The sequence below is a fragment of the Loxodonta africana genome, chromosome X (assembly GCF_030014295.1).
Source record: "Loxodonta africana isolate mLoxAfr1 chromosome X, mLoxAfr1.hap2, whole genome shotgun sequence".
Taxonomy (NCBI): Eukaryota; Metazoa; Chordata; class Mammalia; order Proboscidea; family Elephantidae; genus Loxodonta; species Loxodonta africana.
Genome location: NC_087369.1, coordinates 47343243 through 47361899, shown reverse-complemented (window position 1 = coordinate 47361899; position 18657 = coordinate 47343243). Strand labels below are relative to the sequence as shown.

Sequence of the window (18657 nt, the reverse complement as noted above, 5' to 3'; positions counted from 1 at the left end):
TGAAGATGAATACATCACTATACAACTGCCAAACTACATCATAACTGCCAAATGATAACCATGGCCCAGCCATGTCTTGGCCCAGCCATGTCTTGGCCCAGCCAAGTTGACACACAACCCTAACAATCACAGTCCACCCCTTGTCAACTTGGCATCTGTACACATCTCCTTAAACCATACATAATCTCTGAATAAAGATAAAGTCATACTTGCGCCTAACATGATACAACCAACAGGTACAACCAAAAATGCACTACCCCATTTGCATCTTATATTTTATAACTGAAGAAAACAAAAATATTTGCTGCACACATACAAGGAAGAAATACTCATAACAATTACAGTCCACGTTTCTGCAAATGGTCATGTGGTCATAACTTGTATTAAAAAAAAAACTTATATTTAGAACTACCTTATTCCACCAAACATTCTGTATTGCTTTTGCCCTCAGGAAGCACCTCAGCTGGTCATGGTTCTTTGCCTGGTGGGGTGACCCAAACCTTCATTCCTAAAGGGTCTGAGCTATTCATGGTCATGTCAGAATTGAGTTGCTGTTGTCTTCCGTTGACTTTAATCACAGGACATGGTAGTACTAAGAGACGCCCTAAGGAATCTCCTGCATTCCAGACATACTCTTCTTTGCCTTCTTTATGTAGTATCAACCTGGTTTCCTCTTGGTAATCAGGATCAATCACACCAGCCAATATGGTAACTCCCTTCTGTGCCTGTTGATAAGGAGCCCAAAGTGACCAGGTGGCATTCTTCCAGTTCAATGGAATCAGTGATGTGTCCCTAGGTGGGAGCATTCCTCCCTTTGGAACTAAGACCTCTAGACCTGCAGAGCATAAGGTTGCGGGGACAGGAAGCAAAAATCTTGAGAGTGGGTCACCAGGGTAATAGTGAGTGGTGCCACTCCCATTTCCACCCCTTGATTCCTGAAGGCCCTGGGAACCCAAAGCCCTGGCGTGAGGTCCTGAATAAAACCCAAGCAGGCTACATTCCTCTCCATGCAAGAACTCAGCATCATCTCTTTCTTTCACCAGTTTGTCCAGTAAAAGCAGAACCAACCAACCAGCTTCCTCATACTTATAGTTACGACAAAATTGGAAGAAGGTATCAAACATGCAGACACCCAGAGCCTTGCCCTTCACCAGTACCTGATCTATTGGTAGTAATATTTTGCATATTTCTATTGTCACCTCATGCCATGAATCAGCAGTTCAGGCTTTACTACTGGAAGCAGAGTCATTAACATCTTTAAGACTAACTAGACTTGAAAGCCAATTTAGGAAACTTATTCTTTCAATTTTGTTTCTCTAGAACCACTCTTGGTCGGTACCAAATGTCTTAGGCTAGGTTCTCTAGAGAAGCAAAACCAGTGAAGTGTCTCTCTCTCTCTCTCTCTCTCTCTCTATATATATAAAACAAAACCGTTTCCCGTCGATTCCAACTCACAGCAACCCTATAGGACAGAGTAGAACTGCCCCATAGAGTTTCCAAGGAATGCCTGGTGGATTCGAACTGCCAACGTTTCGGTTAGCAGCTGTAGCTCTTAACCACTATGCCACTAGGGTTTCCATATACATGTATACATAGAGAGAGAGAGAGAGTCCCCCATGTGTCTGTCAGTTTGCCGTACTGTGGGGGCTTGTGTATTGCTGTGATGCTGGAAGCTATGTCACGGTATTCAGATACCAGCAGGGACACCCATGGAGGACAGGTTCCAGCTGAGCTTCCAGACTAAGACAGACTAGGAAGAAGGACCTGGCAGTCTACTTCTGAAAAGGATTAGCCACTGAAAACCTTATGAATAGCAGTGGAACGTTGTCTGACATAGTGCTGGAAGATGAGCCCCCCAGGTTGGAAGGCACTCAAAAGATGACTGGGGAAGAGCTGCCTCCTCAAAGTAGAGTCGACCTTAATGATGTGGATGGAGTAAAGCTTTCGGGACCTTCATTTGCTGATGTGGCACGACTCAAAATGAGAAGAAACAGCTGCAAACATCCATTAATAATCGGAACCTGGAATGTATGAAGTATGAATCTAGGAAAATTGGAAATCATCAAAAATGAAATGGAATGCATGAACATCAATATCCTAGGCATTAGTGAGCTGAAATGGACTGGTATTGGCCATTTTGAATCAGACAATCATATAGTCTACTATGCTGGAGATGACAACTCGAAGAGGAATGGTGTTGCATTCATCGTCAAAGAGAATGTTTCAAGATCTATCCCGAAGTACAAAACTGTCAGTGATAGGATAATATCCACACACCTACAAGGAAGACCAGTTAATATGAGTATTATTCAAATTTACGCACCAACCACTAGGGCCAAAGACGAAGAAATAGAAGATTTTTATCAGCTGCTGCAGTCTGAAATTGATCGAACAAGCAATCAAGATGCATTGATAATTACTGGTGATTGGAATGCGAAAGTTGGAAACGAAGAAGGATCAGTAGTTGGAAAATATGGCCTTGGTGATAGAAACAATGTCGGAGATTGAATGATAGAATTTTGCAAGACCAATGACTTCTTCATTACAAATACCTTCTTTCACCAACATAAACAGTGACAATACACATGGACCTCACCAGATGGACCACACAGAAATCAAATCGACTATATCTGTGGAAAGAGACAATGGAAAAGCTCAATATCAACAGTCAGAACAAGACCAGGGGCCGACTGTGGAACAGACCATCAATTGCTCATATGCAAATTCAAGCCGAAACTGAAGAAAACCAGAGCAAGTCCACGAGAGCCAAAATATGACCTTGAGTATATCCCACCTGGATTTAGAGACCATCTGAAGAATAGATTTGACGCATTGAACACTAGTGACCGAAGACCAGACGAGTTGTGGAATGACATCAAGGACTTTATCCATGAAGAAAGCAAGAAGTCACTGAAAAGACAGGAAAGAAAGAAAAGACCAAGATGGATGTCAGAGGAGACTCTGAAAATTGCTCTGGAGCGTCGAGCAGCTAAAGCAAAAGGAAGAATTGATGAAGTAAAAGAACTGAACAGAAGATTTCAAAGGGCCTCTCTAGAAGACAAAGTAAAGTATTATAATGACACGTGCAAAGAGCTGGAGATGGAAAACCAAAAGGGAAGAACACACTCGGTGTTTCTCAAGCTGAAAGACCTGAAGAAAAAATTCAAGCCTCGAGTTGCAATAGTGAAGGATTCCATGGGACAAATATTAAACAATGCAGGGAGCATCAAAAGAAGATGGAAGGAATACACAGAGTCATTATACCAAAAAGAATTAGTTGATGTTCAACCATTTCAAGAGGTGGCATATGATCAGGAACCGATGGTGCTGAAGGAAGAAGTCCAAGCTGCTCTGAAGACATTGGCGAAAAACAAGGCTCCAGGAATAGATGGAATATCAACTGAGATGTTTCAACAAACAGATGCAGCACTGGAGGTGCTCACTCGTCTGTGCCAAGAAACATGGAAGACAGCTTCCTGGCCTACTGATTGGAAGAGATCCATATTTATGCTTATTCCCAAGAAAGGTGATCCAACCGAATGTGGAAATTATAAAACAATATCATTAATATCACACACAAGCATAATTTTGCTGAAGATCATTCAAAAACAGCTGCAGCAACATATCGAGAGGGAACTGCCAGAAATTCAGACCGGTTTCAGAAGAGGACGTGGAACCAGGGATATCATTGCTGATGTTAGATGGATCCTGGCTGAAAGCAGAGAATACCAGAAGGATGTTTACCTCTGTTTCATTGACTATGCAAAGGCATTTGACTGTGTGGATCATAACAAACTATGGATAACACCGCGAAGAATGAGAATTCCAGAACACTTAATTGTGCTCATGAGGAACCTTTACATAGATCAAGAGGCAGTTGTTCGGACAGAACAAGGGGATACTGATTGGTTTAAAGTCCGAAAAGGTGTGCGTCAGGGTTGTATTCTTTCACCATACCTATTTAATCTGTATGCTGAACAAATAATCCGAGAAGCTGGACTACATGAAGAAGAACGAGGCATCAGGATTGGAGGAAGACTCATTAAGCACCTGCGTGATGTAGATGACACAACCTTGCTTGCTGAAAGTGAGGAGGACCTGAAGCACTTACTAATGAAGATCAAAGACCACAGCCTTCAGGATGGACTGCACCTCAACATGAAGAAAACAAAAATCCTCACAACTGGACCAATGAGCAACATCATGACAAATGGAGAAAAGATTGAAGTTGTCAAGGATTTTGTTTTACTTGGATCCACAATCAACAGCCACGGAAGCAGCAGTCAAGAAATCAAAAGACGCATTGCATTGGGCAAATCTGCTGCAAAGAACCTCTTCGAAGTGTTGAAGAGCAAAGATGTCACCCTGAAGACTAAGGTGCGCCTGACCCAAGCCGTGGTATTTTCAAACACATCATATGCATGTGAAAGCTGGACAATGAATAAGGAAGGCCGAAGAAGAGTTGACGCCTTTGCATTGTGGTGTTGGCGAAGAATATTGAATATACCATGGACTGCCAAAAGAACGAACAAATCTGTCTTGGAGGAAGTGCGGCCAGAATGCTCCTTAGAAGCAAGGATGGCGAGACTGCGTATTACATACTTTGGACATGTTGTCAGGAGGGGTGAGTCCCTGGAGAAGGACATCATGCTTGGCAGAGTACAGGGTCAGCGGAAAAGAGGAAGACCCTCAACGAGGTGAATTGACAGTGGCTGCAACAATGAGCTCAAGCATAACAACGATTGTAAGGATGGCGCAGGACCGGGCAGTGTTTCATTCTGTTGTGCACAGGGTCGCTATGAGTCGGAACCGACTCAACGGCACCTAACAACAGCAACATATATACGTATATAGAGAGAAAGAGATCGAGGAAATGACTCACACAGCTGTAGAGGCTGGCAAGTCCCAAATCCATAGGTCAGACTGGAGACTTCTCCTGACTCAGGTAGCTGCAGGGACTGGCAAACCCAAGACCCAGACTGCGGAGGCTGACAAATTCCAAAATCAGCAGGTAAGCTACTAGCTCAAATCCCAAAAACCAGAGGTCAGATGAACAGGAGCCAGCTGCAGGATCCAGATCAAGCAAAGGCCCGTGAGCCTTGCCAGAAAATCCACCTATATTGGATGCAGGCCACACCTCCAAGAAAACTCCCTTTCAACTGATTGGCTATTCACATCAGATCCCATCTTGGAGGTGACTACAATATTTTAAACCTCATCCTGAATGTGATTACATCATTACATAGCTACCGAACTACATCATAACTGCCAAACCACTGAGAATCATGGCCCAGCCAAGTTGACACACAACCCTAATGATCACAGGGGGCTATTTCTCTGACCCTCCTGACCAGCAGTTCAGGTGACCCCACAGCCTTCTGGTCCCAGCAGATGCACCAGGCCTGGGTATAGGGTCTGGTCCTCTCCCTCTCCCAGGATCATGTGCCCAGGTATCCATGACAACCAGCCAAGTTCTTTGCTGCACTGGACTTGGTATGCTGACGGGAGGGAGCCTGGAATTTTCCTTCCCACAAGGGCCCTGGGTGTAAATCTAGACACCTGAGACTGCTGTGCCCTGGGGGACTTTTGTTTTCTTCTATTTGGCCTTGAAAGCCAAAATGTGGGATAAGGATGCAGGCAGAGGAAGCCCCCCAAATGAAGCCCCTATTCTCAAGGGTGGGCTCGCCCTGCACAGATGGGAGCGGTGGGCAGCGCCTGCTTGTGACTACGAGGGTTGGAAGCATCCTTCCACCCATCATATTGAACCTTGACCCAATGAAGCCTCCACTCCCCCAGCAGCAGGCAAGAGGCTACGACTTAGCTTTAAGAGCCTGCCTGCCTGCACCCGTGGCCCTTGTCTGTAGCTTATTGGGTTCATCCTGCCTTCGACCTTCTCTAATCTAGTGGGTCCGTGCTCTGAGCCAAGGTTCTCACTGAAGAAGGCCTTCTCTGCTGAGGAAATCAAACATTTCTCCCAGGTAGAAAGGAAAAACTAAGCAGAAACTATCAAGTGATTCAATGTAGGGACAAACAGTCCTTGTAATCAAAATTTTGCTCCAGGAAGAAAAGGAAAGGAGTGTGCGTGCATGTGTGTGTGTGTGTGTAGGGATTCCCTGGGTGGCTCAGTTAAGCGCTTGGTTGCTAAGTGAAATGTTGATGGTTAAAACCCAGTCAGAGGTGCCTCAGAGGAAAGGTCTTGCAATCTGCTTCCAGAAAGATTACAGCCAAGAAAATCCTATAGAGCAGTTCTACTCTGTAATGCATGGGGTCGCCATGAGTCAGAGTCTACTCAGCAACTGGTAACTGGTATGTGTGTGGGGGGGTTATTACAGTGTAGAGAAGCACCTTTCACCAAAGCCTTCCACCACAAAGAGATTTTTGTTGTGACATATCAGAAAACAAAATGGGGAATTGGCTGCAAGCACTCAGGCTATAAACACCCAAATCCAAAAAAGTACAATCTTTAAGTGCTTTTTATACAATTTTGACAGGTGCTGATTCATTATGAGTAAATGACTTTCAGACTATGATTGGTTAAAGACAAAGGACTAAGATCATGATGGGGTGACTTGTTTTTGTTTTCCAACGATTTGGTCTCTTGGCTCAGGGGTCCCAGGTCTGTCTGTGGCAGTCGTTTTCTATTTGTTATGTGGGCTACGTATGATATTGGGTAGACCTTCAACTCCCTTCCTGGGGTAAATTGCTATTTAAGCTTGGTACACACGTCCACAGTCCATTAAACTGGTTAGAGCACTCTGTCCCACTCCTTTGATTTAGTTTCCTACTGTTTTAAGCTTTTCGGATTCTAACAAACAAGTTAGGCTTTTGTGGTTATGGTGTGCTGTTGTTAGGTTGGAGCCCTGGTGGCTCACTGGTTAAGAGTTCAGCTGCTAACCAAAAGGTTGGCAGTTCAAATCCATCAGCTGCTCCTTGGAAACCCTATGGGGCACTTCTACTCTGTCCTGAAGGGTCGCTATGAACGCGAATCAAATTAAAGGCCATGGGTATGGGAGGTTGGGCTAACCCTTTATCAATAGGAAGTGCGATTGATTGACATCCCCCCAAGGAGACATTTCAAACAGGACAACCATTAGCCAAAGATCAAGGTAGGAGAGGCCCCTTCCTTTCATAGCCCACCCCCAGGCGCATGGGGGATGCTGGGGCAGTTTTGCACCCACAGTGGCCCCCTGTCTCAAAGGAAGAGAAGGAAGGAGGGGTATGCTAAGTAAACATGTGAAATAGAGGTATCCCAGGAGGAATCATTTAACCTCTGCAGATTGCCTTTTTAGAAAAGCTTCCATCCATAGAGGGGGAAAAAGCTCTCTCGTTTCTTTGTAATTTTCGCTACACTGGTTTGGAGGCAGCCAGCAGAGACCTAGCAACGTGGCTCACATTAAAGGAAAAGACAAAATACCTCCTTTGGACTCACGGGTTTAGATGTTCAGTGGCCTTCTGTGGGGCCTCTCAGAGGCAGCTTGGATACAAAGTCAGATACCTTTCTCCTTCTCTGCTCCAGGCTCCTTCTGCTTGTACACACATACGCAGACCACATGGTGTCAAGACCATTCTGCCGGGGTGGAAAGCATGGGCACATTTAGCCTGACATTCAGTGAAACAAGGCAGTAGGTGCCCTGTTTCATTTGATGAGGGGCAGGAAGGCAAATGCCCCCCGCAGAGAGCTGGAAGGGAAGCCGGCGATCACCTTGTTCAATGCCTTTAATTTACATATGAGGAAACAGATTTAGTTTGGGTTCCCCCAGAAACAGACCCTGAGACAAGCATTCAAATGTAAGTACTTTGTTTGGGAGGTGTCTTCAGGCAGCACCAGCAGGGGAGTGGGGAAGTGAGACAGGGGAGGGAAGGCAGGAAAAAGGTGTTATCAAGCAAATTACTGCTGTGGGCAATTGGAGCTTAATCCGCAGGAAACTCTGAGAGACAATGTAGAATACACATCTCAGAGTTTTCTCCACCTAGGGGCAGGGAGCTGTTCCCAGCTGGGATAAAAAAAAAAAAAATTTTTTAAGGTGCTAATTCTCCCGCAGCCTCTGTCTACTAGGCAAAGTGATATCGATTTCTAAAGAAAACTTCCTTCCAGGGCCATCTCTTATAGGAAACCAAACCAAAAAATTCAAGCCCGTTGCAGTCAAATCCAACTCAAGGCAACCCCATATGTTACAGAGTAGAACTGAGCTCCTCCGTTACGGTTTTCTTGGCGGTAATCTTTACGAAAGTAGATTGTCAGGCCTTTCTTCCATGGTTAGGCGGGTTTGAACTGCCAACCTTTCGGTTCTCACTCCAGCACAAATTGATTGCACCACCCAGGAACCTTATAGCAAACCAGGGGAGGCAGAATTCCTTATAAAAGCTGTGAGTAGCTGAGCTTCCCCAACTTGGAATTGTTAAAGATATGCTGATTACCAAGGTGGCCTGTTGGGGGGTGAGGTGGGACTTCTGCTCAATGCTGAGCTTCCCTGGGATAGGCTACAGGGGGTCATCTGGCTCTGATGGGTGAAGCTGCCCCTTGGGGGCACCACCCCACCCCATACAGCTCACCAAAACCAAAACCCAAGCCTGTTGCTGTGGATGGAGATGATTCTGACTCACAGCGATCCTATAGGACAGAGTAGAACTGCCCCATATCATTTCTAAGGCTGTAAATCTATACGAAAGCAGACTGTCACATCTTTTTCCCTGCAGAGCAACTGGTAGGTTTGAACCACCAACCTTTTAGTTAGTAGCCAAGCGCTTAACCACTACACCACCAAGGCTCCTTCATATAGCTCCCAGACACAGAAGACAGCCTTTCTGCTTTATAGTCACAGTTCACAGACACACAGACCCTGCATGGCTGGTCCCGGGGCCTTTGGCTCTTTCTTTCTCTACTTCCCCACCTGCTGAAATCCCAATCCTCCTGCCAGGCTTAGCACAAGTGCTACCTCCTCTAAGAAATAAGCCCCTTCCTAGTATCCTGCCCCCAACCCGAAGGCATCTGCCTTGCAACTTAGTGTTTGGATGATCTGCCTCCTTGAAGGGGCTCTGCCTGATCCGGGTCTGCACTCCTACAAAGCCTGGCCAGTACCATCCTTAGAGTGGGCAAGAGGGAGCAAGACATGGGACAAGGAGTCATTGGAGTCAAGGGGACGTGCCCATCCAGACGCCATGCCGCCCTTCTAGACCATGCTCTGGGTACCTAGGACTCGAGAATTTCTTGCCCAATTAGTTCTGAGCCCACTTCTTTTGACTGATGTGCCACCAGTGTGCACACAACTAGACTTACTCCAGGGGCAGACAAGGGGCAGGTGTTTGCAGGGATGTGGCCAGAGCTTGGACCGGAGGGAAGGGGAATCCACACACCTGCACAAAAGGGCCTTCTTGGTGTGACCCTGATTGGGAAAAGAGAAAGCAAGCCACAGGCCTTGGACTGGGGCCCACTCTCTCTGTGCCACCACATTTCAGCCCAGAGCTCTGAGGATTATAAGAATTCCCAACTTGAACCTGGCCTTCCAAATTGTTATGGAGATACATGTGTCAAAGTAGGAGGATCAAACCTACCTTAGTTAATGGTTTGTTGGCTTGACTTACAACTTTTAAATATTTAAACACCCTGGTGGTGTAGTGGTTAAGTGCTACGGCTGCTAACCAAAAGGTCAGCAGTTCAAATCCACCAGGCGCTCCTTGGGAACTCTACGGGGCAGTTCTACTCTGTCCTATAGGGTGGCTATGAGTCAGAATCGACTTGACAGCAGTGGATTTTGGTTTTTGGATGATAGGTGGACCTCCATGCGTACTTTTGCCCCAGGCCCCAGAAACATTAGGAGTGAGCCTGTGTTTGGCACACAGTAGAAGGTATACAAATGTTTGCTAAAAAGAATTGAAGCTCTTGTGAGAATTAGTGGGGGAGCCTGGAAAGAGACCTGGAGTGAGTGACAGCCTTGGCCCCTGGCCAAGCCTCTGTCTCTGATTTACTGGGTGGTCTTAGGGTAGGCACCCTCAGCTCCGTGTCTTATAGTACTTGAAATACATTCAATAGTCTAGTCCAGATCGCTCATTCTTCAAATGAGGAAACTGAAGCCCAGAAAGGTGAAGTGACCCGCTCCCTAGCATGACAGTTAGGTGAAGGTAGAGCCAGGACTCAGGTCTCCTGCCTCCCAGCTCCTGGGCTTTTCTGGAACCCTAGCAAGATGCGCCCTCTGCCAGCTACTCTCTCAACAGTGAGATGCTCACAGTGTCTGACACACGGGGTCCCTGTGGCCACCCCCATTGCCTTCATGAGAAGACAGGATGAGGGCGGGAGAGGAAGGGTGTAGTCACTCCACTTCTTGCCCGAAACCCCTAAACTACCTTGGCTGAACCCATTCTGTGGACAAAGCACCCAAAATGCCCTTGTTCTTTATTCACAAACCACCCTACTTCGTCTGCCATTTCACCTCCAACCTTCCAATCAAAATCCCAGCTCCGTGGGGGTTGGTTAGATCACCTAGGCCTCCTTTCTGGAATTGGGAGGGTGGGGACAGTGGCCTAGGTCCGCTGACACCCATTGGCGTGACATCGCCCCAACTGCAGGTAGGGGAGAGGACTGGAGCCTCCTTCCCCCCTCCCGGCACAGGGCGCGCCATCGTCGTAATGGAGGGGCAGCATGCAGCCTGTTACATCTTGATGTTTGGATCCCAGTCCCTCCCTCCCTCCGCGAACGTCAGAGAACTAGTTTGCAACTCGCTAGCCCGGGTTTGCAACCTCGCTTGACACAGTGGGGTTTTCTCCCCCTTAAGGTCACACCCTCGCGTAGCCTCTGCAGCCTCTCCCAGCCCCACCCGGTACGAAGAGGCAGGGCAGCCGGCGCCGAACCCCGCCCCCGCCCGCCGTGGCCGCCAGAGGGCGCCAAGGTTCCTGAGACTGAGCCGGGCGCCTCCCGGCCTCCTCCTGCCCTCCCGCCCCCGCCCCCGCCCCCGCCCCCGCCCCCGCCCCCGCCGCGCTACTGGCTCCAACTCCGCGGTGACGGGGCCTGGGAAAGTCCCAGGGCGCGTCAGTGCCGGAAACGTTAGTCACGCACCTGGAGCCTCAAGGACCGGCTGGAAAGGATGCCAGGGCGAGGGCCTAACTTGCCAAAGGTGACAACCTGCGAAGGGGCTCCGAGGCCGTCCCTGAGTGCCCTGCCCTCCTGACCCGGCCATGTATCTCCGATAGTGGCTGAGAGCCTGTTTGCTTAACTGGTAATGCGTTGGCCCAGGGTCCCTTCTTGCCTTTCCACCTAACAAACACCGCCCACCGTGAGGCACGCAAAGATACACTGTCTGGGAGCCTCTTCTGAAATCATCGCTATTCACTTTGCATCCAAAGAATGTTCCTCTGCACTTCCCAGTAGAAGGAACCAGAGCTCCTTGTAGAAAAGGCTGCTTCCAGACCTAGCGCTGACACAGTATTTACTGATCCTGGAACGTCTTATTATTTCAGAAAGCAAAGAAACCATCAAAGATACTGGGGTCAATGGAAAGGACTCAGGAGCCAACTTTAAGGAGTTGAGGTGGAACAAGCATCAATAAGAATAGCGACTGTAATGAACTGAACGCATCAAATACGATAAATATTATTTAAAATCCATGAGTCTTTAATGATACAAAAAAAAAAAAAAAGCACCTCGTCAGTAGCTTATTCTGAAGGGCGTTCTGAAAGTGATAATTAAACGGAAAGATGTAGGCATTTATCTTGCCTTTCCCTTATGGACTGTATTTCAGGATAACCAGATATAATCATTGATGAGGGAAAGTTTTTCTTTATAAAAAAAATCACAGTTAATAAATGCAGAGCTGATACAATAAGAAAACCACTATGTCGCAAGGAAATCATGGATTCAACTGATCACTCCTAGCATCCCCAAAAGGGACACGACCAGATATTAGATGCCTCCTGAAGAAATGCCGTAGAAAGTACACAGCAGCAGCACCACGACCGCTGAAGTATTCTTGCAAAAGAAAAAAGAAAAAAAAAACCTGAAGCTAATCAAGCCTCCAGATCTAACTACCATTTAAAGAAATAGGAGGGATGGAGAAACATGTTAAAAAGACACCAGGCAAAGATACAATCAGCTAAATATAGACTGTGGAAAGTTCTACAAGGAAAACGACCCAGTTTTTCCAACAAATTAATGGAATAGAGAGGGTGGGAAAGGGAGACTTGTTAAGTACAGGAGATTTAAGAGCTGTATCAATCAAATGCAATTTTTTACAACTTTGAGATAATCAGTAAAAAAGAAGTACGGACTGATTATTAGATAATATTAAAGGACTGGTTTTTTTGATTATGAGTATGGTATTATGGTTCTATTTTTAAAGTTCTTATCCATTAGGAAAAAATGCGGAAGTACTTCCGATGAAATGATATGGTATCTGGGATTTGCTTTAAAATACTCCAACAAAACAACAGGTGACAGGAGAGAATTGAAACAAGAATATCAGAAAGCTGACAACTTGAAACTGGGTGATGAACACATGGACCCTCTCTACTTTTATGTATGTTTGAAAAATTCCATAGTAGCTTTTAAATAGTATGTCTTTCATTTGGCCCTTTTCAGATGTATAGCTAAATATATTGGTACAAAGAAAATTTTCTGTTTTTCTCTGTATTTCCTTCCACGTGTTTTTATCCACTTTCGTATATTTCCTTCATTTGAAATTGAAAATAACCTGTACAAAGTGGGATGATTAGCTTAAATGTAGCATCTAGTAGTTTATTTTTCTTTATGGCAAGAGGTCTAGAGATAGGTGGCTTCAGATAAATGTGACAATATAAAAAAAATTGGAATGTCAAAAAGAACATTAAAGAGTCAAGATACAGATGAAAACTGGGAAAATACTTGTTACTAATATTGATTCGGAGCCCTGGTGGCATAGTGGTTAAGAGCTCTGCTGCTAGCCCAAAGGTTAGTAGTTCAAATCCACCAGCTGCTCCTTGGAAACCCTATGTGGCTGTTCTCCTTCATCCTGTAGGGTCGCTATGAGTTGGAACCGACTCGACGGCACCTAACAACAACAAAAATATTAGTTCAGCAGCTTGATGACATCAGTGCAGACAGCTCTTGGAAACTCTTGGCCTTTCCGTCACAACCACCGATGAGGACTGAAACTTCAGGAATCCTATCTGCATTCAAAGCGGGAAAGAAGAGGAGAGGAGTTGAGACCATTCACATATATCATTTTTATCAGGAAAGAAAAAGGTTTTCTCAAAACCCACCATTAGATTTCATTTTATAGCTCATTGGCAAGAACTAGGGCACATGGTCACCCCTCGATATAATCAAGTTGTCATCAAGTGGATTCTGACTCATGGCTATCCCATGTGTTGCAGAGTAGAACTGCTCCATAGGGTTATCATGGCTGTGACGTTTCAAAGAAGATTGCCAGGCCTTTATTCTGAGGCACCTCTGGGTGGGTTCAAACTGCCAACCTTTCGGTTAGTAGCCAAGTGCTTAACTGTTTGCTCTACCCAGAAAACCAAACCCATTGCCATCTAGTCAATTCTGACTCATGGTGACCCTATGTGTTACAGAGTAGAACTGCTCCAGAGGGGTTTCTTGGCTATAATCTTTACAGAAGATCTCCAGGCCTTTCTTCCAAAGCACCTCTGGGTGGGTTAGAGCTGCCAACCTTGTGGTTAGTAGCAGAACACATAACCATTTGCGCCACACAGGAACCCCTAGATATAAGGGAGGCAAAATTGTGGACAATTTTGACCATCCATTTGCAATCATTCCCCTCCTATTTTGATTCAGAACAGTTCCCTACATAACCCAGAACTCAATATGGCTAAACTAGGAAACAGAATCAGAACTTCTGAGCTTTATAACCCACTTGATTTCTTGGGGATTTATTGCTTTGTTCGTTCGTTTGCTTGCTTGCTTGTTTAGATAAGCTTAGGAGGTGATTTTAATAAGCAGGAATTTATTATGGACCCTAAAATGTGCTGGTTTGGCTCACGTGTTTCAAGTGTTCAAAGTGTGAACAAATGCGTGCTCTCAGTTTAAACCTTGTCAGTGTTAACTCTTGGCTGAAGCGAAGGAGAGGGGTTCAGCTTATTGTTGAGGTGGGGTTGGGTAGCATTATTCTATCAAAATCCTTCCCTCCAACAGGAAGCTTCTCCTCGTATTTCATTTTCCTCTTCTGTAAAATGAGGCTGTTTTACTTCTTCCCAGTAGAGCTATAAAGATTAATTAGAGCTCGTGGAACCACTTTTAAGAAGATTCTAAGATATACAAGGCTAGAGAAATGAAAACTATCATTAATATATTTTAATCATCATGTAAAATGACACACAGGCACACCCACCGTCTCTCCATTCAGACAGGTGTTACCAAAGGGGTAATTAACAGTGATGTCACAACCACAGATCCCTGCTTTCACCCTGAAAACTGCAAAGTTTTCGAAGACCGTACTTCCTAACTCCTGATTGTTGTTGTTGTTAGTTGCCGTTGAGTCAATCCTGACTCACGGCGACCCCATGTGTGCAGAGTAGAACTGCTCCATAGGGTTTTCAAGGTGTGACCGGCGACCCCATGTGTGCAGAGTAGAACTGCTCCATAGGGTTTTCAAGGTGTGACCTTTCTGAAGCAGATCGCCAGGACTGTCTTCCAAGGTGCCTCTGGGTGTGAGACAGAGAAGAGATAGGGCTGGCTGAGTTAGGGCTACATTTCAAGGCCCTGTGTGCTCGACCAGCTACAATTAAACCTAAGTGCAGACCGCCATATAACTTTTACTGCTGGCACCCGAGAACTACTTGTGATTAACAAACTAGGTGCTTAGACAAGATAAAGGGCTACATTTCAAGGCCCTGTGTGCTTGACCAGCTATAAATTACTGATAATCCTCCTGAGTTGTTTTTTTCAAGGCTTCACCTTTTTTTTTTTTTCCACCAGCTGCACAGCATACGCAGTAAAGATCAACATGGCCTATGAATGACCTTCCACATGAGACAAACATGAACAGGTACCCCTCGCCGGGGCTCGAACCAAGATCCAGAGTCATCACCCATGCACAACATCCCAGAATAAGTCCCGTTCAACATCCCAACAGCCTTTGTGACAGACTCCATCTTGGTTCCCGCAACCTCTGCGAGGAAGTCCAGCTTAATTCTAACTGCACGTGCATTTGATTTTCATAATCCCTCCCTATCTCCTGGAAATCTCCACCCATCTAATGAATAAAGATAATGCCTTTTTCCCTACCTAAGAACTTTCATAAGCCCCAGGAAATCCTTTGTTCAGTAAGAGACTGGAGGCTATCCTAGGTGGAAACCCCTCTCCCTCGTGAGCCTAGTACTTTTTTTCTGTCACTAATAAACCTGTGAGCCTATTACTTTCCTTCTGTCACTAATAAACCTTTGTTCGTGTGGAACCTCTGAGCCCCTCCAGGTCATTCTTGGTCAGAAGAAGGTAAGAACCTAGGCAGGGCTTAGTCCCGAGCTGGGAAGCCTTGCCCTGTTACTAGTGGGTTCCAACCGCCGACCTTTCAGTTAGTAGTCAAGCGCTTAGACTTTTAAAACATATTAAATAAATACGAATTTCCCATATCTGAGTGAAAGCATGCTGAAAACATTTTTCTCTGTAAACAGAGTAAATGAATAAACATTAAGTGGCCATCCTTTAGGCAAGCCTGCCAAAAACCCAGACAGAAGGTAACAGCAATAAAATAAAATACTGAAATGGCTTGTTTAGAAAATCAACTTGACTGCCTCCAAAAAGACCCCATAGACCTGTACCTGCCTTTTAGATCCTCACCAGCAGATAAGGAGCTACAAGGTTCCTCAGCTCCTGGCACCTGGAAAGGGAGGACGGAGGACTTTTCAGCCATTAAATACCAATCCCTCTGGGAAAGAGGTGACCAGTGCATTTATAATCCAGATATCACATACAGTAATGCTGTTCTTTGAAATTCAAATACAATGAGCTCAAATCTCCATGCGATTGGAAACCCTGTGTACTTTCCCAGTATCTACAGGGATTCTTGCCTGATAGTCAGATGGGGCAAGGGAATGTTACATTTTACCTAATAATTTCTGGTTCGGATTTCCAGCTTGCTCAGATTTCTCTACTTCACACGTTTCGCCTCTTGTTTTCTCTCTACCCCATGTCAACCCTAATATGTAATAAAGTTCCTTTTCCTTGATTTCCCCAAAACACCACTCACCAAGGCTGCTGTGAATGTATAGCAGACTTCTCCTGAGGATTTGAAGCAGGAATGGGGCGCTACCTCACAGAGCGCAGCGAGGAGAATTTAAAACAGAATATTAGATTATTGCCTTTGGCCATCCTTCTTCCCCCCTCCATTCCCTACCAGGGCTCCTTCACTGGTCATCTCTTCCATTCAGGCTTCACCTCTAGCTACAGTCGTGGGGTCATCTCCCTCTCCTTCCAGCATCATGATGCTGCATCCGTCATGATGCTGGAAGCTATGCCACCAGTATTTCAAATACCAGCAGGGTCACCTATGGTGGGCAGGTTTCAGCGGAGCTTCCAGACTGTAACAGACTAGGTAGAAAGGCCTGACCATCTACTTCTGAAAATTAGCCAATGAACAGAACATTGTCCGTTACAGCGCTGGGAGATAAGCCTCCTAGGCTGGAAGGCACTCAAAATACACAGAGGCTGCAACAATGGGCTCAACCAGGAAAATGGCCCAGCACCAGGCAACGTTTTGTTCTAGTGCACGTGGGGGTCGCCATGAGCAGCAGGCGACTTAAGGCAACAACAATACCCTCTCCTTTACCTCCTAGGTTCCTCTCCCTAGCTCACACTTGCCAAATACCCAAACTGCTCGCTCTTTTCTTGTGCTAAGCAGTTTTGCTCTCTCTTTGTGTCATTCTCAGGCCCGTTAATTAATTCCTGCCCAAAGCATTCCTGAATGATGCAAAACAGAATTCTTCTTGGGGCCCAGAACTGTCTTTGTTTAGAAAAGCAAATCGATGGGCCATTGTAGTTACAGAAAGATTGCACTGCTGGGGTGACCTGACCTGCGGATTAGATAAAGACAAAGCCAAACTGCTCAGCAAAAGAAAAGTGAGCATTTTGGAGTGGGTAAAAAAAAAAAAAAGAGCAGAACCCAGCCAGTAAAGGAGAGGGAGCTGTCGGTAGTTGCCGCTGAGTCGGCTACTATTTATGTTAACACGTAATGAGTGGAAGGAAAAACACAAATTGAAAATAAGAGGTTTTAATTCACCCTGTTGAAAATAAAGAAAGGGGCTCCCCTCCCCCAGTGTTCTTTCAGAATTCGTGTTGTAATGATAAAATCTGCGTCTTTTTGAAAAGTATGTAAATCAAGGATGTTTCCTCAGGAACCCGGGAGCCATCTCTTTCCAAACGTAATCATCAAGAAAGCTCACAGCCCTACCTCCCAGTTTTCTGGAAGGAGATGAGCATAACTTCAGGTATCCTGCCATAAAAATAATAGAAATTTGGCAATTTGCTCTTAAACATAAATGTAATGAGTTGTAGCCACTCAGTTGTACAAAGGATAAGATTTCCTGTCTTTGCAATCTCTATGGAGTGGCCTGTGACGCGTCACATTCTGGTTTAATGTTTATCCAATAATAAAAATTTCTTTCTCTTCTCTATTTGTGGAGAGATTTTCTGGGTTGGGGGGAGATTTTGTTTTTAGTAACTTTTCCCCAACAATATCGTATCAGAAATCTTTTTTGTGGTGTCCTTGGACTTAAGATTTTTGTGGGAACAACAGAACTCCACACTAAAGATTGTCGTAAGGATTAAAGAGTATTATTTCACTCAAGCAGATTATCAAGCAAAACTACAGGACCACATAATTGTAGTACGGTGGGTGTCCACGAGCAATGAACCACAAATTTGGAAATGCTCAGCAAATGTACCAGGAAGCATTTATTGAGCAGGCTTGCGATATATAAAAAAGAATAGTATTATTTGTTTTTATATCAAACTTGTCTCATTCCAAGAGAGATTCTAGTAGCATACAACAGAAAATAAAAAAAAATTTAAAAACTAATAAAATAAATTGGACATCCAATTTTAAAAACTGAATAATTTTTATTGGGTAAATAAGATTTTTTCTAAGTAAATCAGGGAAGAAATTGGACAGGAAGGAAAACAACAGAAAAAATACAACGAAGCTAAAGTTCATGACATATGTTACATACAGTTTTTAAAGGTGACTTTCAAATTTGACACCTGCCAGCAATCAATTCAAAGATGGAAATGCAATCACTTGCACAATTCCACTGTTACTACGGAAAATTTCCTCACCCAGGCCCACGTACGTACATACATAGTTGCTGTTGTTGTGTGCGGTCGAGTCGATTCTGACTCATACAGACCTTATACAACAAAGTAGAACTGCCCCATTAGGGTTTCCTAGGCTATAATCTTTATGGGAGCAAATCACCACGTCTTTTCTCTCACATAGCCCCTGGTGGGTTTGAACTGCCTGCCGACCTTTCAGTCAGCTGCTGATCTTCTAACCGTTGTACCACCAGGCTCCTTTACATGCATCAGGGGGAAAAAATTAAAGCCATTGCCCGTCAAGTCGATTCCGACTCATAGCAACCCTATAAGACAGAGTAGAACTAGGGTTTCCAAGGCTGAAATCTTTACAGAACCAGACTGCCACGGCAGCTGGTGGGTTTGAACTACAGACATTTCTT

The 18657-nt window shown here is 45.1% G+C and overlaps 1 protein-coding gene across 1 annotated transcript in view; it reads right to left on the bottom strand.

The window, feature by feature from the left end:
* Positions 1-10823, bottom strand: part of NYX (nyctalopin) — a 53861-nt gene extending 43038 nt beyond the window's left edge. The window contains exon 1 of the transcript XR_010319763.1: positions 413-10823. The gene's annotated coding sequence lies outside the window, so the exon portion shown is untranslated. The remainder of the gene's footprint in view (positions 1-412) is intronic.
* Positions 10824-18657: the final 7834 nt, after the last annotated feature.